Here is a 25,365-nt window from a genome sequence, read left to right on the forward strand (position 1 = left end):
AAAACAGTGTGTGCAGTTCATTTTCAACAGTTTTGAATTAGAGTCTGCACTAATGAAACGGATACGGTTTCTTTCACAAAGGGCAGATCTGTGAGTTAATATAGCTGCTGCAGTGCCTTGTGGACCATGCCTTTAGCTCTATTTGTATTTCACAGCATGATAAGCAAAGAGTGTTGATTTTCAAGGATCCTGCTGATGAAAGGTAATGGCATTATTACGTCTTTATCTCAAAAACAGAACTGTGTGGTAAATGATTCTCGCTTTTCTTCCTTCACCTTCTCCCCTCTGCTTTTTCGGCCTCTTTCCTTATGACACAAAAGGTTCTTGGTTAGAAGACCCCTTTTTAGTTTTTTTAAGTCACTTTAGCCTTGGAAATGATATGTTATTATTTAATGTCTGCACAGCAAGCCTGAGAGCACCTAATAGCGAGTGGATTGGAAGTGAAGTGCCTCCTGCTTGCAGATATGGATCGGCTCAGTCACACGCTGTACCAGCTGTCATCTCAGCCGTACTGCTGTGATTTAATTAGTCTGTTTATGTCCTTTCTAATAATATTTCCATCTCTATGAAAGGGCAAATGCGACAGGGACTTCTTTTCCCCTCCCCAGGTTCCACACACTGAGGAATGTGGCCTACATCCGATATGCTGAGATGCAGGATTGAATCACCATTCCTGTCATTTCAAGCTGTTGATAAATTGTTCAGTCAAGAAGTATACTTACTTCCTTGGGGTCATTTATGTGTTAAGCTCTGTAATATGCACTTCAGAGGGAAGAGGAAAGGAGAGAGAATGCAAAGACAGGGGTATTTTGCTTCCATCTAGAAGAGCAAATACTGTATTACTAGTAGAAAAGGAATAGCATTAGTCTTTTTTAGTCTCTTTTTAGTCTTTTTTCTTTTTCATTGGTTATTTGTTGACATAATAACTTTTTATTTTAAAAAAATCCAAATGTATCAAAATTTACCTGACTTCCTTGCCCTAATCTTAAGCTTCATAGTGGGTACTTAACACAAGTTGTGATTCCCATCATGCACTGCTCCCACTTTGAAAATTTATTCCAAGATTCAGTGTTAACATAGGTAACAATGCCAGTCATATTGAGGTTTTACTGCAAGATTTCAGATTCAGTGTATTTAAAATGGGGGTGGGGGGAATCAAATGAGAAAAAAAATGGCCAAAGTGTTAAGAAGCACAGGAAAATAAATTTAAGCAAAGCAGGTTGTGAAAAAGACTTAGAATGACATACATTTATAAATGTTAGTACCCAGAAGTGGTAATTTAACTTGCATAATACTGGAAATGCTACATATTTTGTACCACTGAAAATGGCTAGGGTTTCTCCCCCTTCTTCCTGACTCAAATTTCTTGATAACATCACTTTATACTTTCTTTATGCTATCACTTTAATTAATAAGAACATAAGAACAGCCCCACTGTATCAGGCCATAGGTGCATCTAGTCCAGCTTCCTGTATCTCACAGCGGCCCCAGGGAGCTCACCAGATTACAAGAGACCTGCATCCTGGTGCCCTCCCTTGCATCTGGCATTGTCATAGCCCATTTTTAAAATCAGGAGGTTGGGTGGTACATTTAGCTTTCCTATGTGTCTTACTAATTACACAACGTGCAATAGCTTGGGGTGGCAATGGGTCACTTTAATAAGAGCTAAACATCAGTTTAAAAGATGCCTATATACAGTATATAAGGAATTGGGAAAGAACAATGGTAGAACAAGTTTTGTTTGATCTTACATGGACCCAAATGCCACAAGTGCTACATCATCAGGAGTAGTGGAATTATATCAACTACTTGTGTAAACAGATGCCATATAATTCTTTTTCTCCAGCAGCTACAGTCATTCCATGGTTAGGAAAGTTAAAGCCAGTGAGGGAATTTCTAGCCCCTTCTTAAATGTGGTAACTTGCTTTATAATTATTATGGTTGTTTTGGATGGTTGTTACTGCCTGAAACAGTTCCATGTGATTTCCAGTGCTCAGCTGTGTGCACTTCCTCGCTTCTCTCCTCTCTTTGTGGCTCCTAAAAATAGTTTTAGTGTAGAGGAGTAATTTGGACAAACCACCCCTCCCCATCCAACTAGAAAGAGGGAAAAGGAAGCAAGGGAAAGGCTTAGGACGTGCACACATTGTGAACAGGCACACTGATCATTGTGTGGGGCCAAACAGTAAATGTTGTTGTGTTGTGTCATAAAACTATGCTTGCAGGAATATTAATGTGCCAACAGCAATATATCTGTAGTATACAGTAACAATAGTTAACGCTTCTAAACATTTTTTGCGTGTGAGATTCAGACCACATTAGAGAAAAATGGGGTTTGAGGACCCTTGTTTTTAAAGATGCTTAAAGAAAGCATATGTGTTTCGCATTATGGAAGTTCAAAAAAAATTGACAAACACATCTGAAGTGCCATTAATACAAAACATTATTTCTTATGTTCGTACATTCCAAACATGCTCTTTGTTTTGTCCTAATTTCTTCCATGGACTTTTTTTGGTAGCAAGTACTAAAATACCTTGAGGTGCTATTCTAAAGAACAATTCAGTCAGATGGTTGGCATTGCTTTAGACGTCTCATGGTCTCACATCATGATCTACCCTCTGGCATTTCCTGCCGTTTCCTTATCACTGTCACAGAGAAGAAAATGTATAAATTATATATTCAAAATATGTTTTCCCAGCTTCTGTTTGGTTTTCATACTCATTGCACATTCCAGGACATGCTCCTGGGGCCTTTGAAAATAGTATCAAAAACTAACACCACTTAACCCACAAGAAGTAAGATTGACATTTCAATGTTAGACCATCATGGGGTTAGAATAAGACTACTTAGTTCTGTGTAGTGAATATTAGTTTTTGTGGCTGCTTTTCTTAAGAGATTTGTTTCTATTGTATAATTTTCATCACTTTTTTAAGTGCCAGGGATTGGAATGTTGAAGAGCTAATCCTGTAAAAGAAATTAAAAGAGCCATGTCATTGTGTAACTTAGTTTATAGGTATTCTCTGCAGATCACAGGCTTTATTTTATTTTAGAGGAGTACTTGGGTTAGTATTGCATGGTTCATCGTTTCTGGTTGCCATGAATATGCCCTATGCATTAACACAATAAGTTTATGTTTGCAGATGTAGTACTGATTTCTGTAGCTGAGATCCAAGTGAACAATTTGCAAAAGCAAGGATGAGGCAGTAGCACAACAATAGCAATGCTTCCTATCTGTTCTGCAAGCTGAGGAGACCATCCACTTTCATGTCTAAAAACAACTTGTCTCTTTAGCAGCGAAACTGCTTACACAGAAACAGGAAATAAAGGTTCAACTGAATGCATATTTTTCCCCTGTGCACACATTTATCTTCTTTTGGTCTTGACCTACATTTGCAAGAATTATGCAAGTTCATGTGTGAACTAGAAACAGGAGTAGCACACACAAGTCCAAAAAGTTGGGCTACATCTCAAGAGACACAAAATAACTCAGTTTGGCATGGCTTATAAAATGACATAGAACTGCAGATGAAGAAATAGACTGGGATGGACCGACAATATCCCATGTCAAATGAATAAAACTGTGAATGATATCAGTCAAGTGCATTCAGTCCCAACAGCACATTCAGGGCTCACTCCTATCCAATTTTCTAGCGCCAGTGCAGCCATGCCAGTGGGGAATTCACTACATCCTAGGGTGGAGAGGCAGTCACAGAGGCCTCCTTAAGCTATGGGAACGTTTGCTCCCTTTCCTTGGGCCTGCATTGCGGCTGCACAGGTGCTGGAAAATTGGATAAGATTGTCCCCTCAGTCAAGGAAAGTAAAATCTGTAGCAAAGACTAAGGAGTTTGAGAATTGATTACCAGGGAATGGGTTCACACAGAAAATAAATGGTAATTATGAATTTTGGTCATATGAACTTAGATATATAGGACACAATGTAAAGAATCTTTTAACATTAAAGCTGGGACATGAGGTTAAAACACCATGAAAGAAACATTTAACATTGATTGTACAGGTTTTTGAGTAGTTTAAGTAGGTTTTTTTTTTAATTTGGTAAGAGTTGCCTGACCGTTTTTCACTCTACATCTGTCTAATGGTAAAGATGACTGTAGCAGTATTTCCAGGTGTCACAAGATAGTTTTAAATCAGGCCTCCACAGCTGATGTCTATGAAGCCAAATTCAGTTCATCAGCCACATATTGTGGCCTGCCTGGTGCTTACCAGTACCCTTGCTCAGCAGTCCCAAGCAGGAATCAAAAGCTGGAGGTTTATCAAATCAGTTATCCAAGATTGTAGTTCACTTACCTAGGAGTAACAGCCTAATTCTGTTGGGTCCAGCTGACAGTGTAGCGTGCAGTCCACTGATGGTGACTGCTGTAATATGCCCATAAAGAGCACTCCAGCACTGCACAGAGTAGCATGCTGCAGGAGCACCCACAGGAAGACCAGAGACTTCCCACAGCTGCTGAAGGAGAGCATTGGACCCGCTGAGGCAGGTAGGACAAGGGGGAGTGAGAACAGGGGCAGGAACAGGGAGGCTGCAAGGGAGTGAATCCAGTGGCAATAATGCGTGCCAGAACCTATCCCCTCTGTGGGCAGCCTCCTTGCGACCTTTCTCTCCTCAGGCTTGCACCAGCTAAAGACCTGGTGCAGGTCTGAGGAGACTCACTGTGGTGTGGGAGGCTTTTGGAGGTTTAAGGGAATTTAAATGCCTTTTCCCTTCGAAAGATTCCCCACGCCGCCATCCCGCTTGATATGGTACACTTGATATGTTTGTACACTGGCTGCACCATTGGGGGTTGGGGGAAAGATAGGATTGGGGTGGAAGTCTCATTCACTGGTGCTAGGGGGGTGCGGGGGTGCAGGCTGCACTGGGTGATGCGCCCTAGGGGGGTGACGCACCCTGGGGGGAGGACGTGCTAACATTTCAGTGTTAGGAGTTACTGCATCATGCCATACACTGTTGGATGCAGAATGTCTGGCGGAGTGCTGTGCAAAAAACAGAATTGAAATCACTCCTTTCATTCAAAGGTTATGGCCAGAAAACCAGAAGGAAAAAATGCATGGAGCCCTATGGAAAGTGAAAGTGAGCCGTATCGTGCATTTACTTGCGAGTAGGCATGCTTGCCTTAGTGTGTTGGAAAGGGCAGGCAGAGAGGAATCCAACAACACCAGAATGGTCCGGATCCAATGAATGCAGCCCCCAAAAAACACCCGAGAAGCTCCCCCCTCCCAGCTACAAGTCTGAGCCCGAAACGAAGCAACATGGCCGTGTTTACTTGTGAGTAGGCGGGCTTGCCTTAGTCAAGGCAGGCTGAGAGGACTCCAAAGAGGTCAGAATGGTCCTGATCCAATGAATGCAGCCCCCAAAAACATGGAGAAGGAGGTCCCCTGTCCCAGCTGCGAGTCTTTGGAGCTCTATGGAAAGTGAAGCAGCCTCACGGTTGTGTTTACTCGTGAGTAGGCAGACATGCCTTAGCTGGTGGTCAGGCCAGGCAAAGGGGAATGTGAGGACACCAGAATGGTCCCTATCCAATGGAGCTGCTGTGCAACTAATGTCCAGATGCAGCCTCCCCCCCCCCCCCCAACAAAAAAGGACACAAAAAGAGGCTTGAATGGTAAGGGGAAGTTTTCTATTTTGCATGTGCAAAGCCAAGTGGGTCTTTGTATTGATATGCTTGAAACAAAAGAACTTTAAACTGGGCACTGGGGAGGGCTGGAAATCTCACTGATTCTTTTTTTGGGGGTTGTTATTGCAGGCAGACTACAGAGTAAGCCCCATTGACCACTATGGGACTTACTTCAGAGTAGACATGCATAGGATTGGGCTCACAGGCTGCAATTCTACCCACACTTACCTGAGAGTAAGCCCCACTGATCACAATAAGACTTACTTCAGAGTAGATTCACTTGGTGGAACAGGACTGGCTCCCTCTTATTTAATTATTTTTTATTTTAATTTAATTATTTATAATTATTTATTTTAATTTGCTTGATGATGTCACTTCTGGGCATGACATCACTTCCAATGGGTCCTGGACAGATTGTCATTCTAAAAAGTGGGTCCCAGTGTTAAAAGTTTGAGAACTGCTGCAATAAGGTGTTAGTAAGTTGACATGGGGTGTGTATGTTTGTGACTCTACAAGTTTTCAAAATCACTAAAATCAGAGTTTGGAGGACTAATACCATCATGTTATATATCAATCAATGCGTCATTTCATGCAGAATGCAATGAAATAAACCACATTGAAATATCTGTGTTCTAACAAATGGTACAGCCAAAAAACCAGTGGGGGCGGGGCGATGGTACATCACCACTGGTTGCCCCACCCACTACATGGGGTGACGCGCAGGCCTCCTGCACCGGGTGACGCGAATCCTAGTGACGCCACTGGTCTTGTTGACTACAGTTAGACATAGTTTTGTGCAGACATGCTTAGGATTGAATTGCTAAAGGGCTAATTCATGCATAGTTGTATATCTGCATTTCTTAAAAATGATTACCAGCAGTTGATGGCTATCTGCCAAATATATGAGCTGATTAGACTGTGAATCGAAATCACCATTGTATTTGAGTTGATAGTGGGTCATATGAAAGTTTTCTCTGTGATGGGTTATTTCTGTGGGAATCTGTGATGGGTTATTTACTTGTTTAGGTTTTCATGTGCTGCTGGATGACAAATCAATGACATACATGCATGTATGAATTGGCCTGACATGTCTGATCACTGGCAGAAGAATCATGGAGGGGTTTATAAAATTAGATACCTGCAAGCAAACCTTCTGGTACAAAATTTAACAATGTTGAAGACAAGTTTTGCTTCAAGAAGAGAATAAGATATCTTTCTACTCATAATATTGGAAGCCCTTTGAGGACAGTGAACCAATCATTTATTTATTTAGCTAAGTAAACTGCTTTGTAAACTGCTTTTTGTTGAGAAGGGGTATATAAGTATTCTTATTAATAATAACTAATATGTAATTCTAACTCCTCCTCACATAATATATAAATGTGATTAAGTTGTCCTGACAACAATGTTTTTGATGATGGCAAACAACTTTCTAGTAAATGTTTGATGACATTATATATTCAGAAGCTAAATGAATTGTGAGATGTGTGATTGCCTGATGATGTACTCATTTAGTTGTTCTTTTTTCCTTTTTACTAATCTCTGTCATGTTGGATTTACAAATGGAACTGAGTGACCTTTGAAACGATGATGGAAACGAAGAGATAAACACAACTTGAAAGGACAAACCAATTAATATAAATGTGTTGCACACAAAACTGATTTCAGTCCATTGCTATCTGCGTAAACCTTTTCAATACTTACAAGAACAAAGAGAGCAAAGAAATGATATGGCATAAGATTTGTGCATTTTTTTTAATAAACATTTCTGTAATATTTAAAATCTACCCCTCATCTATGTCTCTTACTGAAAAAAGTAGACCTGCAGATATGTGATATGTAAAGTCCCCCCCCCCCCCACACACACATGCCCATATTCCAACCCAGATTTGTGGGATTCCTGAATGCAGTTGGGATCTGGATAAGGGTTATCAGACTGAAACTAAATTCGAACAAGGCTAAGGTCCTCCTGGTTCAAAAATCCACGATACAGCTACTGGACTGAATGTCACCCTGAAAGAGCAGGTTTGCAGCTTGGGGATTCTTCTGAATTCGCAGCTGCTCCTGGATGTCCTGGTGTCAGCTGTGACTAGGGGTGCCTTTGCCTAGCTTTGACTGGTGCGTCAACTGTGGCCGTACCTGTCTCAGTCACATCTGACCACTGTGGTCCATGCCATGGAGCAGGGGTGCTCACACTTTTTTGGCTCGAGAGCTACTTTGAAACCCAGCAAGGCCCGGAGATCTACCAGAGTTTTTTTTTTACAATGTTTGCGCCATCATAACATATAACATTTATGTGTACAATGTATGTTGGTGTACCTTGAGCCCCACTGAGTATAACAGGACTTACTCCTGAGTAGACATGCCTAGGATTAGGCTGTGAGGCTGCAATCCTAGCCACACTTACCTGGGAGTAAGCTCAATTGAGTACAATGGGCCTTACTCCTGGCGTTTCCTCCCCCTTTCCTGGCGAAGGGGGGGTCGGCACTCCGCGATCTACTCATTTTGCCTCGCGATCTACCAGTAGATTGCGATCCACCTATTGAACACCCCTGCCATGGAGACATCAAGATTATACTATTGTAACATGGTTGAAGACAGCCTGCAAGTTGTAGTTTGTGCAGAATGCAGTGACTCGTGGTTGCTAGAGCTTGGAGGTTGACAGTTTGACTCTATTGGACTGCTGCTTTGGCAGCTGCACTGGCTGCTGGTTTGGTTCCAGGACCAATTCACGGTGCTGGTTTTCACCTTTAAAGCCCTTTATGGCTCAGGACCAATGTATTTGAGAGATGGCCTCCTTCCATATTATCTGGCACACACACTTTGGTCATCTGAGAGGGCCCTTTTGGATGTGCCACCATTGAGCGAGATTAGGGGGATGGCAGTCAGAAATAGAACCTTCTTAGTAGTGGCACCTGTTTTATGGAATTCTCTCACTTTTCCATGAGATCTGAAAGAGAGATCTGTAGTTGAGAATGGACCCTTTGAGAATAGCCTTCCTGCAAGACCTGAAAATCTTCTTATTTCGAAAAACCTTCAGAATCCAGTAGAATTTTTTAATGGTATGCTCACTGGTGTAGCCTGGTGCTCATTGATTTTTTTAATCAATTATTTAATTTTCTTATGACTGATGGGTTTTATTGCTGCTGTTTCCTGTTGGTTGGCTTTTAATGTTGCGTATTTATTATTTTATAGTTATATGTATTTTTAACATGTTGTGAACCACCTTTGGTGCCTTTCAGGGATAAAGGCAGGGATAAAGGCAGGATATAAATTGAGTAAGTAAGTAAATATATTAATTCAGTTTGTGAACTGTAATGTACATCTCTGAAAAATGAATTTTTGATGAAATATCTTGTTTCTTCATGGTTGTAGAGAACTTTTAAACCGGAGTAGTTGATTAACCCAACAAACACAGGTTACCTTAGGCTTGTAAGCTGGGCTGGCATCAGCACATCTTTGACAGGTGATGAGGTTCCAAGGTCCAGCAGGCCTGATGCCAACACTTGCCCTGGCCTCCTGGTGAGGAGAGGGCCCAACCAGGAATCTTATTGTGGCAGAGGACAAGGAATTATTTCTTTTATTCAACAGCAACAGCTATTGACATATCTGTCTGACATGTCTCCTTCCAACATTGGCCCGTCATGTCTGCCATCATGTCACGATTGGCCCGTCATGTCTGTAAGGGGGAAAAACCTTGCCGAGGCCTTCCTCAGTACTAGAATTTACCCTGCATATGCCAATTTTGTTACTTTGTCCTCCTTAATATCTCTCCTCCAGCGGGTTCCCAAATAAGTATAGAATGTATTGTAGAACACAATGCTGAACAGAAATATCAACATTTTAATCATGTCTCTAACCCAGGGGTGTCCAAAGTTTTTGGGAGGAGGGCCACATCATCTCTCTGACACTGTGTCGGGGGCTGGGGAAAAAAATTAATTTACATTTAAAATTTGAATAAATTTACATAAGTGAATATATTAAAGATGAACTTAAGGTCTTGCAATATCTCAAGGCCTATAAAAGGCCTTGCACAAAGCAAGGCTGGCCTTTTCTTTGCTCCCGTACTGCATCACAGATGTGAAACAGCAAGCAGTAGAGGGGGCCCTCAACCCACAGCTCACGCAAGAGGTCAAACAGTCGCCCTCACGCTGAAAGCAGTTGCGTCGGGCCAGTGTGGACTCCAACAAATCTCTGGAGGGCCAGAAGCTCATTGGAGACTGGGGGTTCCCTGAGGGCCGCATTTAGAGGCCTTGAGGGCCGCAAGTGGCCCCAGGGCCGGGGTTTGGGCACCCCTGCTCTAATTTTTAAAGCCAATTTACAAATTGAAAATTTAAAAAGCAAAATTAAACAGGAAAAAGCCTTTACAACAGCATGAGAGAATTAGAAAGCATTTGTGCAAAATGTATACAGATTCAAAAATTTTTGTTCATCCTTTACATGCATACTTTAATCTGTTTTTAATGTTTCATGCATTCCACTCTTTTGCAATAAAAATATTGTCCAGCCACATTATCCAGGTTTTAATATCCAGTTCTATGACTAACATATTGCCTAGATAGAAACTTTCTTTTGAGATATTGAGTGGTGTGATACCTTCCCCCAGGTTCTAAGTATTCATATTTTTATATCATTAGGTTTCTGAGTAATAAGCAAAATTATTACTGAGCAGTGAGTGTTTTGTCTTTGCTTATATCAGTATCTTGTTATTCTGAGAGGGTCTCTGTCGAATACATTTACCACAACGCCATATGATAACTTGTTGCCATTGTAACATATAGCATTGGTGAAAACATTCTACTTTATTAACATACATGGAACATGTCAGTGTCCACATCGGCTTCTTCCACTCTTCTACAGACGTGTCTTGTTGAGAGACGTGTCTTGGGCAGGAGGTCTGGTCTAGAGGGTAGAGCCTCCGTCTGCCTGAACATAACATCCACAAGGTCGCCAGTTCGAGGCCACCGGCACCGTGCGACCTTGAAGCAGCTGGCAAGCTGAAGCCGAGCTATTCCATCTGCTCTGAGCGTGGGAGGATGGAGGCCAGAATGTGAAGCCAGATCGGAATGAAACACCTTGAATGTAGTGGTTCTTGAAAGAGAGAACCTTCTTTCAATTGTAAAAATCCCTATTTAATAAGGGATTTAAAACTAGCCTGCCTATGTAAACTGCCTTGAATAAAGTCTTGAATAAAGACCAAGAAAGGTGGTATATAAATACCTGTTGTTGTTATTATTATTATTATTATTGGAACCTACAGTTTCTTTGCTCATTCTACCTATTAGGGTGGCAATAAGAACAAGCAGGGGCTTGAATTGACCCTGAACCCAGTCTAGACATCATTAGTTCAGCCAGATTTTCTAAGTGAACCAGAAACAAAACCTAAAATCTCCTGGTTGCTTTCAACCTGAACAGGAACTGAACTGAACATAAAAAGTGATCACTTATTCGAAACCTGTCCAGTAATAAACAAACACTGCAGATACCCACCTACACGTCGACCTCACAGATAAGCCAAGGACAGGCCTTGAGTCAAATAATGGAATTTTATATGACGCTCAGATAAGTTGGGGGAAAAGGTTAAACTTGGGGGGAGGGGTTTGTTGGGCGATAGTTTTGTCTGATTTTACCCGAGATCAGAACCTGAAAAATAACCTACTAGTAATTGTTACCTAAGATCTGTACAGTCTCTAATTTATTAAAAATATAGTAAAATATCATAAGATATTTTTATTCTTTAACTTTTAAATTCTGGTCTTCAGAATCTTTTTGTAAACACTATCAGAGTAAGCACACTGTAAACAACATATCGGTAGATTAGTGGTTCCCAACCTGGGGTACATGTAGCCCCAGAAACACTTGACAGGACCTTTAGGGGCACTTGAAAACGAATTGAATAATGGCAGAAAAAGGCAGGTAATGCTCCGGCAAGGCAGGAAGGGAGGTAGCTAGTTGGCTGTGAAAGCCCCACCAGTACCTAGTTTTTGGTCATCAATTCATGTATGAATCAGTGATTGAAAACCAGCACAGTAAAAAAGTGGAAACATACTGTAGATACTGGACTATAGTACCTAAATTTTTTGCCAAGTAATCAAGCTCCAGTTATCACTTCGCCTTATCTCCGGGTCAATCAGAGGACAGAGCCTTTCAACTCTGAAAACTTTTGTTTCTTTCTCAAGCAGCAGGCAGGCATCATTTGTTTCTATAGCAACTGGGAAGTTCCAGCCAAAGTTAACCTTTAATTCTCCTCCGTTCCCTTTTGCAAATGCTGCTGCAACCTGGTTCCTTTCTGCAAATACGTGCATTTGGCAGAGGTCTTTTTTTTCAACACCAGGATGGAACCCTCCTTTGAAATAAAGTCCCAGGCTACAATTCAGTGCACCATTATTTAAGAATCCCATGGAAAGCAGTGGGTCTACTTCTGAGTAAAAAGGGTTGCAAGTATATGCAGCTGCATCTCTCTGCTGTGAATTGAATTGCTCACTCCCAGTTATGTTTTGTATGTTGTATGTAGTGCTTCTGGCTTAACACACCAGACACCATAAAGTTGGATTTGATTCATGGATCTCCTGCAGTGGTTCCCAACCTTTTTCACTTGCATATCCCTTGGCAGCCCATTTCCTTAAATTGTACCCTTCATATTAGCAAAATGTTTGTAATAATACAAGCCCTCATCTCCTCTCAGACTTCATGTATTCATCATAGTGTTTTCTCTTTTCATCTGTTTGAAAAACAGAAGACACTGCCTTTGCACTGTTTTGCACCAGAAGTGTGCTGAGAAATTCTGGGTGATTGATCACTTTCCATATTATGTTTCAGCTTTTTTACTGTGCGGGTTTTCAATCACTGGTTCATACATGAATTGATGACCAAAAACTAGGTATTGGTGGGGCTTTCACAGCCAACTAGCTACCTCCCTTCCTGCCTTGCTGCTCCTTGCAAGGCATTCTGGAGCGTGACCTGCCTTTTTCTGCCATTATTCCATTCTTTTTCAAGTACCCCTAAAGGTCCTGTTGAGTGTCGCTAGGAGTACATGAATACCAGGTTGGGAACTACTGTTGTACTGGTATGTTGTTTACAGTGCACTTACTGTGATAGTGCTTACAAAAAGGTGGTGAAGACCAGAATTTAAAAAGAATATAAATGTATCTTATGATCTTTTACTATGTTTTTAATAAAGCAGAGACTACAGTTCTTAGGTAACAATTAGTGGTAGGTTATTTTTCAGGATATGGCCTTGGGTAAAATCAGACACCTCTCTATAGTCAGACACCCCCTGAGTTTAACCCCTGACTTATCCGAGGGTCATAGAAAATTTCATGATTTTTGGTTCAAGACCTGTCCTTGACTTATGTGTGGGATCGACTTATAGGCGAGGGTCTGTGGTGGTATGGAAAGTGATCAATCGCGAAGAATTTCTCAGGTCACTTCTTCAGTTCTTCAAACCAATAAAAAGAGAAAATACAGTGATGAATACATGAAGTATGGGTTTTCATATAGAAGAGATGAGAGCTTTTATTAATTGCAAACATTTAGCTAATATAAGGGCTACAATTTATGGAAATAGGCTGCCAAGGGGTATGCAAGTGAAAAAAGGTTGGGAACCACTTTAGGAGAACCATGAATCAAATCCTTCTTTAAGGTGCCTGGTGTGTTGTCTGAGGCTCTAAAGATAACATACAACTTTATACACACATAACTGGGTGTGTGCAGTTCACAGCAGAGAGACAAGCAACAAGAAATGACTGTAAGCAAGTGCAAGCACACAGAGTCGCAATCCTATTTATTCATAAGTAGACCCATTGCTTTCCATGGGTGTTATTCTTAAGTAATGGTGCACTGAATTGTAGCCTGGAACTTTGTTTCAAATGGAAATGAGGATTACATCCTGGTGTTTAAAAAAAGCAGACCTCTACTGAGCATGGAACAAGGCTGCAGTAGCATTTGCAAAATGGAACGACGCTTGCTTTATTTCAGTGGAAGCCTTTAGCCTTTTCTCAGGAGAAGAATAAAAGGTTAGCTTTGGCTGGTGCTTGCCAGGGAGGTTACTGTGGAGATTAACAGCCCTCTAATCATCTCTGCATTGCTTCTCCAGTGCTGCAAGTTGCTTGAAAAGCCCTGACCACTGAGAAAAGCAACCTCAAAGATGAGGTGAGGTGATGATCTAATCTTGATTTATTGGCAGAAATTTCTTGCCCTACAGTAACTACAGTCAGGCACCTGCTATTCTTTTGAGGAGTGGTGAAGTCTTCTTTCTGCACCAGCTGCTTTTGGAGAAACTATATTTCCAATGAGCCATCTGAAAAAAGAAAAGGAAGAATAGGAAGATTGTTGGACTGGTAGTCCAAGTAGAGGCTTGTCTGCCCATAGGCATCTGTTCAGCAAAGGGCATCAGTGTGTGTGGAGGGTTCCAGACTTTTCTTGTGTTCCTTGGCATTTCAGTTCCCCCTTTCTGCCATTCCATCTTTTACCACAAATGGGGTAATTTCTGTTCTATTTTGTTTGTTTAGTGAAGGATTCTGAAAGAAAATACCAAGCCCTGAAGAAATGTGTGTGTGTGTGGGGGGGGGGGGGTTGGGGTGGTTAAAGATAGTATAGTAAAACAACAACAAAGTAAGGAAGACTGTAGGATTTAGTAGGACATGAGAAAAAGCTCCGTTTGAAAGTGTATTTCTGATGTTAGGTGCAAGTGTTTAAAGAATCACTTTGCCTGGCACACACACACACACCAGGGAAACCACCAGAATAGAACCATTATCTATTATTAATATTAATGAGGATAATTACATACTGCTTTGGAACAAAAAGTTCACAAAGTACTTTACACTAAAAAAAAAGAACATGAAGCCCCATCTTTTGCTGGAATGAGCTGGTGCTGGCCCTGATTGGATGGGAAGTGGAGGCCTAAAAACAACAACATTTCAGTAATTTTTTCCACATACTTAAGAGCCCAATCTGAGGTGCGGCACAGACCACTGTCGCAAACGTGCTGTGAGGCACGTTTGCGGGGCTTACTGCCGGGCTCCCGCAAGAACTGGTTTATTGCCGGCCGGCACTGAGACACCACCTCGTGAGCGCCTGATTTCCGCAGCTCGGCGATGCCTGTGACCACCGGGCTACGGAATGGGGAATGGAGGCGTTCCCGGGGTGGGGGAGAGGCGGGACTGCGGAGCCAAACTCCACAGGATCCCAGGTGCTTGTAGAGGGATGTGCGCCCTACACAAGCGCCTTCACTTTAGCGGTGACCAAACAGTCACCGCTAAAGTGAGTAGTCCCATGGCGGGACTGCTTCCCTTACTTGGGGGAAGGGGACGAACGTCGCCTTTTCCTGTGGAGCCTCCCACGGGAGCCCTGTGCGGAGCCGCTGGGTCCTGCAGCTTCAGGCAGCTCAGGATTGGGCTGCCCGTCAAGTGTGGGTTTGATGATAATCTGCATTAAACTTATCAAAACCAGTTTAAAAACATGTTTGAAGCCATTTTTAAAAGTTATAGTTTGAAATTAATTTAAATTTCATTTCAATTTATATTCAAGAGAATTAAAAATTTTTGATAATCTTTGATGAATTTTTTGATGATCCATGATGATTTGATGAAAAACTCATTTTTTTAATGGCTTGATTTTCTGAGAACAAGACACCATCTTTAGGTATTTATGCATAGTTAATGTAATATGTAAACCACTCTTTACATTTTGATTAACCCATTTTTGTCCAGCCCACAGGTGCACCCATTTGATCCCTGTTTCGTATGTGCAATGTTGGGCAGAAACAACTTTTAATGCAAAAAATTTTCAGTTACTTTGCCTCTACTTGAAAAATATTTATTTAAAAGATTTATATACTTTCTCCTATTAGAGCACAACAAAGTTAAAACTGTATGTCGAATCATTTTTTAATTGTTTTGGTGAGAGAAAAAAATAGATTAAAACACAATACGAAACACTGATACAAACAGAACAAAACAATTACGGAAAAAAGAATGAGACATAATTTTAAAAAAGAAAAACAGAAAAAATAGATATTTGAGCCATCTATACTATGGCATACCAGATACAGACACTCCATATGTCCATAAATATAGCCATTTATAGTTGTTGTCCGTAAGCCCTTTGTTCAAAAGCTGACAAAGTCAAATGGTCTTCAAATCCATTGACTAATGTGAAGAAAAGTCTGTTTCATATATCCCACTGTTAACTTCCACGATACTGGTAAGTAGTTCAGAAGGACAGAGGTATTGGCAAATATCAGTGATCATTGCAATATAACATTAATACAGTTAATGACTTCTTCCCAAGCAAAGTACCTTGGAACACGAACATATCATTTGCATAAGAGGTGTATCTGGTGATTTACAAAGCCAACATTAGATTCTTTAAATAATCCTTTACTATAAAGATGTTGCAGTGTCCCATAAACCCTAAAAAAAATTTTTTTTTTGGCTGAATTAAAATGCAGTCTGAGATCCATAGATATTACAGATGTGTTGGTTAAAACCATTTTCCACTGATAACAGTCAAAACGAATTATTAATTGGATTGATTTTTTGCTGCTATTTTTAATGCTTTGTTTTAATATCAGTCAAAGCAAGTCATTAAAAACACAATAGCAAAATAATAAATCCAAAAACAATAGCAAAGATATATAGCCACCTTGGGTGCTCTTCAAGTAGTAGATGGGGTAAAAATTGAATGAATGGTATCAATAACAGATCAAAGGGGATCAGATAAGGGTTGCTGAAACAGAAGAAGGTTCCATATGAAGGGAACCATTCCTGAGGAAGTTCTCTCATATGTATCCCAGCAAGCTGTACCTCAAACAGCAACAGGACTGGCAAGAGAGCCAGAAGATCTTCACATAGGAGATGGATAGACTCGTAGAGGAAAGTGGCCACTCGGGTACTTTCGCTCCAAGCTGTTTAGAGCTTTAAGTGTCATAACTGTCACCTCAAATCACACCTAAAAGTGAATTGGCAACCAATACAGCTGGAACAACAAAGGGCCCAGTCCTATCCTATTTTCCAGTGCTGGTGCAGCCATGCCAGTGGGGCATGCACTGCATCCTGTGGTGGTTCGGGCATTCACAGAGGCCTCCTTAAGATATAGGAACACTTGTTCCCTTACCTCAGGGCTGCATTGCGATTGCACCAGTGCTGGAAAGTTGGATAGGATTGGGCCCAAAAGCATTACAAAACTTTAAATGTTAGTGCCTATTAACATTGTAATGGGTACCTTCTGTTCGCTTCTGGTTAACTAATTTTGGAGAGCTAGTGTAGCATAGCGTCTAAATGTGTGAACTGTGAAGCGTGTAGTTCAAATCTCACTTTGCCCACTAATGTACTACCACTAGGTAGTTGTAGGCAAATTCCTTCACCCTTGGCTCACTATCCAGAATACGGGAGAGGGGCAGTGTCCTCATATCCATGGATCCCATATCTGCAGTTTCACTTATTCACAGATCTGCGCACCCCCTCCAGAGGCAAGGGGAGCTATGCTCTTCTCGCCTGCAAAGGGTCTTCTGAGCCCTGCAGAGGCCATGCACGTCCACCCGTGTTCCCTGCGAGTCTCAGAATGACAGTTTCAAGCTTAAAAAGTCACTTACGGTTGTTCAACAAAAACAAAAAAAAAGTGATGTTTTTATGCCATTAAAAGGCATTATGAAGGCCGGGGAAGCTGCTGCAGCCCTCATACTGCCTTTTAAAGGCTTACAAAGTCACTTCTGGTTTTTAGCTTGAAATTATCATTCTGAGCCCTGCAGTGGCCATGGACAGATGCACATGGCCTCTGTGGGGCTCAAAAGACCCTCCAGAGGTGAGGGGGGCACAGTTCCCTTCACCTCCAGAGGGCACTGGAACCTTCCTTGTATCTGCGGATTCAAGTATCTGCAGGAGGTTCCGGAATGGAATCACCGTGTAATACAGGGGCATGCGAATAATAATAGCACTGGCCAACTTTAAGGGGCTGCTGGAGGGATTACTGAGATAGTGTATGCAAAGTACCTTGTAATCCTTAATTGTGCTATATAAATGGTAAATATGGGTAAATGTAAAGACTGGCACTAACAAAATATAAACTTGCAAAAATTAATGTAGTATAGTTGTCACTCACCACTATAGTGCCTCATAACCTGTGTATGTGTGTGTATATACATATGTAGGGTTTGATAATGTTACGGAACATCCATTGGGAACTTTAGTCCCATGCGGATATCTTGTTTGATGAAAAGATACCAATATCTGCCTGGTATGTAAAAGCATTTCATCTTAAAATGGCATTGTACATAACTCTGATGTAAACCTGGATGTTCTTTGGTGAAATAATGAAGAGTTCTAAATGTATAGCAGGTTTTGTAGAAGTCAAACAGTGTATTGGCCATTTGACGCTTGGACCTTTCTGGCTGAAAGGTTTCAGAAGGTAGTATTGCGGGATTCCTGTTCAGCTCCCTGACCTTTGACTTGTGGCATGCATCCCAAAAGTGACTGAAAGCAGAAATATTAAACTACCAATGCAAGTGTAATCTGGAGTGAGGAAAAATCTGCCCACTATGACCAACCAAACTGACAGCAAAAATTCTTACTTGGCTCCCAAGGCAACTTCGTCTCAGACTATGTAAAAGGGGGAGGGTGGACAGGGATTGAAATCCAGAGCTGGACTACCTTGCAGTCCATGAAACACAGACTCTGTTGATCAAACTCCACCCCTAATAGCAGGCTACCTAGAGAAGCAAGATGGCGAGGCTGGGCAAGATTGACCCGTGTGCGACTGGTGACATGCAAATTAAGACAGTAACCAAGAAATTTTAAGATGAGAATTCTAAACTTCCATGACCATATTATCAACATTTTGCAATTCACTCTTTCTATTGAAAGGCTTGTCTGAGCTTGATCTGCGGTGTTCATTTTATACATCTTCTAAAATGCTTTCTTCTGATATTTTTCTCTTAGCTGATGCTTTTAATTGATTTTTTTAGCAGTATGATTTTAAAATATTTCAATCCTTGAATTTTTTAATGGTGTATTTATATCTTTTACTGTTGTCCTGTAATGATAAAACCATTTATCATCCTGAGATCAATACTTCTGTCTTGTATGTTCTTTTTTAGGAATTTACAGCATCTTTATCTATTCTGTCTTTTTCATCTATTTTGTCCTAAAGAATAAAATTTCTGTTCAATGTGTCTTATAAACTCTGTGCACATGCTCTCTTTACAGGCTTAATTACAAAATATGATCAATTTAATGGAAAGGTTTCAAAATATCATCATTGCACTACAAGTAGGAGGGGTGGGAGAAAAGACAAGCTTGACATTTTAAAACACTTGAATTAGACAGAGTTTCACTACTAATTGATTTTTAAAAGAGTTCCCTGGAAAAGTGAACTCTGAAATGTTTGGAAGTGCCTTGGCTGCATTCCAGAACATTTACTACAAAGCATAACTAGACAGTTTCTTTGCCACTGAAAAGATATGTTCTATGCAAAGGGTGTTCTAATTTAGTATCCCAGCTGTACACTGACATACCATGCTTCATACATTTGTATATTTTCAGGATATTAGATAGCTGAGTGGCTCAAGTGAAGCACTTGATAGCACAACTTCAGCCAGATATCTTTTTTAGGTCCATAACAGAAAATTTAGATTAATCTGCCAAGTTTGTTTTAGTATTGATTTCATTGTTTTAAAAAGCAGTGGATGTATATTTATACTTCAAGTCAGTATACCAGCATTAAATTCGGTGGAACAAGTTTAAGCATAACTGTTTATCTGTACACTAGTAAAAACAACAAAATCAGCATTTCATAGCATCCAATGGAAAGTTATTTAGAATGAAATCTTTATGTAATCAATAAGCTTTTAGCAATATTTACTTGATGCTGGTATGTGGCCTTGTATGTTCAAAAATGCAATTCTATATGTGTTTACTTCCGGGTAAAAATGCATAGAATTGCAGCATACTTATTTTCAATAAGTTATATACAAAGTCTATTGGACTCTGTGGAACTTGCTTCTAAGTGAACATGGATTAGATTGGATGTGCTGCACTTTCAGAGTTCTTTATTTCTTGACTGTAGTTGAAACAAAATTCCCATTTTGTAGTGTGTGTAACTGACCTTTTCCCCCCTTCCTTGGCATTTACTCAAACAGCTTAATCTAAAAACTGACATAAAAGCTGCAAAAGAAAAGGGGTATACACCTTCACTACACAAAGATAAAGTAAATATTAAAATACTGCATGTATACAGTACATTTTAATGTGTGACATCCAAATCAATAAGAATTAGCAACTATGCAGATGAGGAAAGTTTTCAGAAGTAGCAGGAAAGCTCTTTTGTTAGGATTTCCTGATACTTTGCTTTCAGCACTGTTCCCCTGCACAATGATGGGTCAGTTCATCAATCCAATTTTGGGCATTATGTATCAAAAGCAGAGTCTCCACTATACAGATTTCAGTCAAACCTCTGAAGTTCACCAATTGCTGCCTTCTCAGCTACAATCCATGCCACATTTCTCTTAGCATTGCATGTCATCTTGCATACTGTTCTGCCAGATTCCCACTCCAAGCCTCACTTAGGGAACTTATGCCCACTCTAAGCTAATTAGCTCCCCTTTCGTTCCCCAACAATGGCCCCAGTTCTCTACAGCAGCACTGCTAGACTCCACCACCAGGGTAGCTTCCCTGTTTAAACTGCAGGGACCCAGATCCTAAGGCAGCAGTCCTTCCCGGTATAGCAGCACACCTCAGCTCTCCACAGCCTGTTCGATCAATGAGAATAGCCAAATCAGAATCCAGAGGCAATAACCCGAGTCACAGTCCAAGGTCAGATTCCAGGTAGTCAGTCAAATCAGTCAGAGTATCCAAGTCAAAGTCCAAAAACAGTTGGACTTTGGTCAGATTCCAAAGTCAGTCAATCTAGTCTCATCTCCAACCTGCACTCCTTCTAGAACCCACACCCTGTTCCTGCCTCAGGTGCTCCTTATATCCCTGAGGGCCCTATTGCCGTCAAGTGGCTGCAGCTGTGCAGCACACTACGCTGGATGCCCAGGCCTTACCCTTAAAGGGGCCACTGCTGACACCACATCTACCTCCTCACCAGATCTTCCGTGATTCCAATACACATACTCATCGCAGTTCTTGAGTTTAAGATTACCAGGTTCACAACAATTTACTAGAAGTTTTTTTTCATGAAAGATCAGAATTAGTCCTATATTACTGTGTGATCCAGCAGCAGCTCTGTGCATTCCAAGAGAACAAGGGATTATGAACAATGCTAAGGATTAGTTTCTACAGGAGACTATCTGAACATAATATTTGGCTGCATAACATTTTCACCAGGGTGAAAACCATTTTCCAGATATCAGTAAGAAACTAATGCAAATGGAGAGCAGTTGCATCATGAGAGCTTATAGCATACAAAGAAATGGAAGCAAGTACATAGTATTCCGACAGTAAAATCACATGTGATTACTTTGTGTAGTTTATTATGGATGCAATACCCAGTACCGCCGGCTCCTCAACAGCCTTTTATTGTAGAAGATTTCTCATGCACTTTTTTTCTATTTTGCTAACAGAAAACAAAACAAAAATATATGTCCATCAACATGTATATCCAAATGTTAGCCTTTCAGTCAAGAGATAAATACCAAACACTTCATGGTAGCATATTTTACATGCCGAAGATACCCCTTTGATGCCATTAGTTTCAATTCTATTAAAACTCAAGAACAAGTGTATTAAATACTGTGGACAGTCTCTGTCATTCTCTTAGAGTTTAGGAACATGCCAAAATATGAAACTTAATTTGCCAGTTTCAACTTAATGGCAAGTCTGGGTTTGTCAGAAACAGTGATCAGAAGTAGAAATCCTCCTCTTATTTTGTGGAGGGTACAAAGAAAAGGCTTGGGAACATCACACTGAACCATGTATTCCTGTGGTGTGTGAACCGGGCCCTAGAGCTGTCATCTTTGCACTAAAGGGATATAAATGATGAGAACACAGAAGAGCTCTGCTACAATTCATTGGGAGCCTGCCAAGACCCTCAGATCATAGGTTGCATTTTGTCTGATGTGAAAACTGTAGGTGATGTGGCAGTTGACGGTTTTCAACTCTGTATATTGGTGCTAGGACGTTGATTTCAGAACATACAGTTGTACCAAAATAACTGGTGTTTTTAAGAGTTTAAAATACTTTAAACTATTTTTATAAATAATTGCGTTTTTCCCCGTTTCAAAGAATGTTTAGCTTACAAGGACTATAGTGAAAAGGTTGAAATGTTTTTGCTCGTTTATCTGGCAACATAAAAAGTTATAGCTGGAAAAATTGGTTGTACTGTTATTCTGATCACATAAGACTCTCTTTAATTGGTCCTTAATAAGCTTGGTTTAACTGGGATTTAAGGAAAGAACAGTGGTCATTAACATTAGCCAGATTAAGACTTTGTTAATTACCGCTGAAAGATAAGTAACATGCAGTGATGGGGTCTGGAATATTTTTGCACTTAACAGCAAGAGAAGCTGAGAATTTTTGCAAGCTGAAATGAATAAATTAATTTCTTCTTGCAATATATCTTTAAGTGGTTAAATGAGAATTGCATAGTTAAGTCTAGCTTATAAAAATAATTTTCCTCTTTTCAGGTTATTTAACAAGACTAACAACCGAAAGTAATCAATAACTCCCTCAGGACTGCATGAAATAATGCATATCTTAAAATATACAAAATCATAGAATTGGCATCATGTGCAAAGTAGTTTTGGCAGAGTCTCATACCTAATAAGTTTGTGACAGATACCCCTCCTCTGTGATGGGTTTGCACAATTTCTGACACAATGTTAGAAAGGGCAGCTTTTTCCACAGACTAACAGAGCTCCAGAAGTAGAGTGTACTCTTAAGATTCACCTTGAAATCATAATAGGCTTAGAAAACATTGTTTTAACATATATGTGTGGCACTTCTTTATTTTCCCTAAATTATAATTTCTAAGAACATAAGAACAGCCTAGCTGGATCAGGCCATAGGCCCATCTAGTCCAGCTTCCTGTATCCCACCAAATGCCCCAGGGAGCACACAAGATAACAAGAGACCTGCATCCTGGTGCCCTCCCTTGCATCTGGCATTCTGACAGCCCATTTCTAAAATCAGAAGGTTGCACATGCACATCATGGCTTGTAACCTGTAATGGATTTTTCCTCCAGAAACTTGTCCAATCCCCTTTGAAAGGCGTCCAGGCCAGACGCCATCACCACATCCTGTGGCAAGGAGTTCCACAGACCAACCGCACACTGAGTAAAGAAATATTTTCTTTTGTCTAACTCTCTCAACACTCAATTTTAGTGGATGTCCCCTGGTTCTGGTGTTATGTGAGAGTGTAAAGAGCATCTCTCTATCCACTCTGTCCATCCCCTGCATAATTTTGTATGCCTCAATTATGTCCCCCCTCAGGCGCCTCTTTTATAGGCTGAAGAGACCCAAACGCCATAATCTTTCCTCATAAGGAAGGTACCTCAGCCCAGTAATCATCTTAGTCGCTCTCTTTTGCACCTTTTCCATTTCCACTGTGTCTTTTTTGAGATGCGGCGACCAGAACTGGACACAATACTCCAAGTGTGGCCTTACCATCGATTTGTACAACGGCATTATAATATTAGCCGTTTTGTTCTCAATACCTGTTCTCAATACCTGTTGTTAATTGAAGACTCCCAGTCGGAGTGCTTGTTTGCTCTCCCTGTTCAACATGTTTGCAAGTAATCATCTCTTTTTTGAGATGCGGCGACCAGAACTGGACACAATACTCCAGGTGTGGCCTTACCATCGATTTGTACAACAGCATTATTATATTAGCTTATATATATATATATAGCTTATATGTATAATATATAATATTATACATAACTTATTATATATGTGTGTGTGTGTGTGTGTTGGCAACCTTCAGTCTCAAAAGACTATGGTATCGTGCTCTGGATGGTGGTTCTGGCACAGCGTCTAGTGTGGCTAAAAAGGCCAATTCGGGAGTGACAATCCCTTCCACACTGGGAGCAAGTGTAGTCTGTCCCTGGTCTGTCTCCCTGGCTATGGGCCTTCCTTCTTTGCCTCTTTGCCTCAGACTGTTGGCCAAGTTTTTCTTCAAACTGGGAAAGGCCATGCTGCACAGCCTGCCTCCAAGCGGGCCGCTAAGAGGCCAGGGTTTCCCACCTGTTGAGGTCCACTCCTAAGGCCTTCAGATCCCTCTTGCAGATGTCCTTGTATCGCAGCTGTGGTCTACCTGTAGGGTGCTTTCCTTGCACGAGTTCTCCATAGAGGAGATCCTTTGGGATCCGGCCATCATCCATTCTCATAACATGACCAAGCCAACGCAGGCGTCTCTGTTTCAGCAGTGCATACATGCTAGGGATTCCAGCTCGTTCCAGGACTGTGTTGTTAGGAACTTTGTCCTGCCAGGTGATGCCGAGGATGCGTCGGAGGCAGCGCATGTGGAATGCGTTCAGTTTCCTCTCCTGTTGCGAGCGAAGAGTCCAAGACTCGCTGCAGTACAGAAGTGTACTCAGGACGCAAGCTCTGTAGACCTGGATCTTGGTATGTTCCGTCAGCTTCTTGTTGGACCAGACTCTCTTTGTGAGTCTGGAAAACGTGGTAGCTGCTTTACCGATGCGCTTGTTTAGCTCGGTATCGAGAGAAAGAGTGTCAGAGATCGTTGAGCCAAGGTACACAAAGTCATGGACACACACACACACACACACACACACACACACACACACACACACACACATCTATATAAAAGCTTTTTAATATATATCAAATATATTATTATGAGAGCTTACATTCTCAGCTTCTCAGCTCCCCCACGTTATTTTTTCCCAAGTCTGTCAAGCGGCGAGGGCAGCAGTGCCAACTGCCTCATTCTCCACATGCCACCGTGACCCAAACACGTCCCAAAACTTTGCGCCTCACAGCTGTTGTGGTGGAAGTGAAGGAACTGACAGGCCTCCTTTTGCCCACACTTCGAGCTCTGCTTGTTGGGGGCAAGGCAGGAACCATCTATAAGAGTGCCTGTCCAGCCCAGAGAAAAAGATTTCCCAGGTAAGGAACTTGTCTTTTTTTTTTTTTTTTTTTTAAATAATTTGATATCTTGCAAAAATGTTGCAATAATTCAGATTGATATGTGTATAAGTGATGTGTGGGAAACATAGGGCACACAATCCTGAGGCTCCCATGGGCCTGCGCATGTCCCTTGTGCTGGCCCAGGAAGGTTGCAAATGTGCCATAAGGCACATTTGCGCCTCCTCTGAAGGAAGCTGGGCCTGTGCTCAGAGGTGCACCAGCCTACGGAACAAGCCTTCCTCGGCGAATTTTGCGTTGGCCCAGCTGGGTCGACAAAAGGCTCTGGGGTGGGCGGGGAAGAGGCAGGAGTGAGGTGTTCCTGGGCTGGGGGAGGGTGGGTGGCGGGCAGCCCCAGTGGTGGGCGGGGGGAGCGGGAGGCGGGGCTGGGATCCAGCACTTATGCTGGATCCCAACCCTTGTTCCTGGGGAGTTTGGAGTGGCGTGAAGCCGCTCTGCTCTCTTCAGACTTGTGCCACCTCAGGAGGTGACGCAAATCCGAGGAGACCCATTGGGGCAAAGAAGCCTTACTCAGAGGTAAGGGGAAAAGTTTCCCCTTGCCTTTGTCTGAGCTGCTTTGGGCCCCTATTGTGCGCTGGATACAGCGCAAGCGTCTTTGCTTACCTGTTCCAGTGTAGGGTAGGATTGCGCCC

The 25,365-nt window shown here is 41.5% G+C and overlaps 1 protein-coding gene across 3 annotated transcripts in view; it reads left to right on the forward strand.

Moving 5' to 3' along the window:
* DACH1 (dachshund family transcription factor 1) overlaps positions 1-25,365 on the forward strand; it is a 471,956-nt gene that overhangs the window by 239,186 nt on the left and 207,405 nt on the right. The gene's annotated exons all lie outside the window — the stretch shown is intronic.

The sequence above is a fragment of the Tiliqua scincoides genome, chromosome 3 (assembly GCF_035046505.1).
Source record: "Tiliqua scincoides isolate rTilSci1 chromosome 3, rTilSci1.hap2, whole genome shotgun sequence".
Taxonomy (NCBI): Eukaryota; Metazoa; Chordata; class Lepidosauria; order Squamata; family Scincidae; genus Tiliqua; species Tiliqua scincoides.